General features: G+C 47.6%; 1 long non-coding RNA gene across 1 annotated transcript; it reads right to left on the bottom strand.

Annotated features, from left to right (window-relative positions):
• Positions 1-401: 401 nt before the first annotated feature.
• LOC131382793 (uncharacterized) lies at positions 402-2,681 on the bottom strand. The gene is made up of 2 exons (XR_009212379.1): positions 2,407-2,681; positions 402-562 (listed from the first exon to the last, which is right to left on the bottom strand). It is a non-coding gene; the product is annotated as an uncharacterized LOC131382793 (long non-coding RNA).
• Between the last annotated feature and the right edge of the window lies 1 nt (position 2,682).

The following is a 2,682-nucleotide window of genomic DNA, read 5'->3' as shown; positions in this document are numbered from 1 at the left end:
GCCTCCGTGGCTATGTAGAACTGTCAGTTAAACCACTTTTGTTTATAAATTACCCAGTTTCAGGTAATATCTTTATAGCAGTGTGAGAAGGGACTAGTACAGCCTTAGTATTCACTTAAAGTGCAGAAACAATTAATTGGCCATATAGGCTCCTCTTAAGTTGGGTTTGTTGGAATTTACCTAAAATTAAGTTATTCTAGTCAAAGCCTGGGTAAAATAACCAGTGTCTCCATTTGTCCGATTTTACAATAAAAGATGTACTTAAGCAAATAACTATATTGTCACCTAATCAGAATACTCACAGTTTTCAAATTATGAATAACCTAGAGAAAAATAAATTTGCTCACAAAAACACACTTTACCCAATTTTTCTAAACTATAAATAACTCAAAATAAAAACATTTGCTTGACTCTTCTTTAATAAGAGCAGTGGCTTTCAAACACAATGTCATTTGTTCATCTTGGAACTGCTATCCACAAGCCAAGCAGCTCCTGTTAGATGGGAACCACCCATCAAGCACTGTAGACTATGTAGCAGTTCTTCACGTAGTTAGAGTCAGTCCTGTGGGAAAATAGAGGCTCTTTGCTTATGATCATTATTCTCTTTGCATTCCTCAGGTAGCGGGATGCTAGATCAGAAGTATTTGGGTCCCCAGCAGGGATTTGGGGCAAAGGACTCAGGGCATTTGGTTGATCTTCACCTTATTTGTCTCAACATTGCCCCAGGCAATATTATCTTCCTCATTATAACTTTTGCCTTTTGATTAAAAAACATTTTCTATCTGGGGCAAATAATGAATAAGTATTCAAACATATCTATGATTCTTCTGGGACAGGTCCTTGGACTTCCTTTTCCTTTCAATTTTTTTCTTATTTCCCTAATCATTTATCAAGCATCTGTAAGAGTCCTGAGGGACAGCAAATTTGATAAGGCTTCTCTATCATATGATTGTGCTGAAGCGATGTTACCCAGAGTGCCAAAGAAAAAGGGGCCCTTTCAACCCCTAAATTTCTTATTGCATGAGTCCAAGCCACATTTTGAAAAGCCTGCTGGAGGAGCAAAGAGGTTTCTGCAAAGTTCAATCCACCCCCAATCCTCCAATGCCCAGGTAGCCCTGACGGAACCTCCCCTGAATCCAGCCCCAGCACCAGCCCAGTCCCATTGGATCCCTGACATTCGTTACAGTCAAAAGATTCGAGTCAGTCCACCCACGAGCAGAGGGGAGGATGTTTCTCAAGAATGAGACAGGAAGTGCAGAGGAAATGCGACACTGTGCCTGCCCCAGAACACAAGGCCAGTCACGGTCACCTACCACACATTCTAGGCAATCCACCCACCCATGAGATGAAACATGGAGACCAAGGTAGCTTCTCTGTCTGAGACACGTATGGAAGCCAAGAGCCCAGGATCATCAACTCTGGCTAATCAAGCAGAAACAGGTTTGGAGGGAGAAACCATCATGATATGGATCTCCAGGGAGTGTCGCCCTGACGGAATGGGAAGTGATCTTTGTTGAAGACATTCAGCCAGACCAAGAAACATCTAGGCCCCTCAGAAACAGGGGTGACAGAGCAAGAGGGAGGAAAGAGCAGAGGCCAGAGCCCAGGCAGGATATAGCACCATGCCATCGGTACAGGCATAAGGAGAGAGGTGCCAAACTGGTGACTTGTCCAGAGAGGCCAGTGTTCCAGTGAACGGGATTGTTGCCATCTCCCATTCCTGGCTTCTTCTTCAAGATTGTATCGTTGTCTGGCTTCGTCCTCAGAGAAGAGCTGTGAAAAGCTAAAACAATCTTCTTTGACTTTGGTTGGCTCCACTCCTGCAGAAAAATGATCTCCCATGAGGATTTTGTCCTTGGCTGGAGTGTGGTCATATTGATCCTAGAAAAGAGGCCTCTCAGGATGGGGATGAGACTTCCATTGCTCCCGGACGGATGCGTCTTTTCACGTGATCGAGGCCTTCACAAACCCAAAGTGGAAGCACCACGAAAACGATGGATAACCGGCCACAAGACCCCGGCAGAGACTCAGAAAGAGGCTCACAAAAGACCGGCCAACATGCAAGAAATCGCTTTTTGATGCACAGGGAACATTCGTGCACAGACACACACGCAAACGGGCACAAACACACACACACACACAAACACACACACAAACACACACAACGACAGAGAGGGGCAAAGAAGCACAGAGAGGGTGAGAGACAGAAAGAGAAGAAAGAATGAGTGACACACACACACACGCAGTGCCACAGAGGTGGCACAGAAGTAAACACACCCAGGCAAGCACTGCGGCTTCGGGGTTCTGCTCTTGATGGCAACGACCCTCGGGTGAGAGAAGAGCCCACGGGCACGCAGGCAGACCTGTCCTGGAGATCTCGGGGGCACAACATCTGGGGAGACTCACCCGAACACCCTCAGGGCAGTCCTGAGGCTGGGATGCCACGCTGCTACAACTGGACTCCCCTGTGGTTTCGTCATCCTGGTCGGCCCTTTGCCACTGCTGGAAGCCGGAGACGTTCCTGTGGACCCCGTAGAGAGGTCAGGCCGGAGCCTCGGAGACCCGACACCCAAGCGCTGCCACGGAGGGCTCCCGCATTGCCCAGACTCAGGGACTGGTTTCTAAGACAACCCTGGGAACCACTGTGAGGGGAGAATCAGCTCGCGCCTCACGCATGCGCAC

Source organism: Hylobates moloch, unplaced genomic scaffold, assembly GCF_009828535.3.
Source record: "Hylobates moloch isolate HMO894 unplaced genomic scaffold, HMol_V3 SCAFFOLD_6440, whole genome shotgun sequence".
In the NCBI taxonomy this organism is placed as follows: Eukaryota; Metazoa; Chordata; class Mammalia; order Primates; family Hylobatidae; genus Hylobates; species Hylobates moloch.
This window is presented reverse-complemented; position numbering and strand designations above follow the sequence as displayed.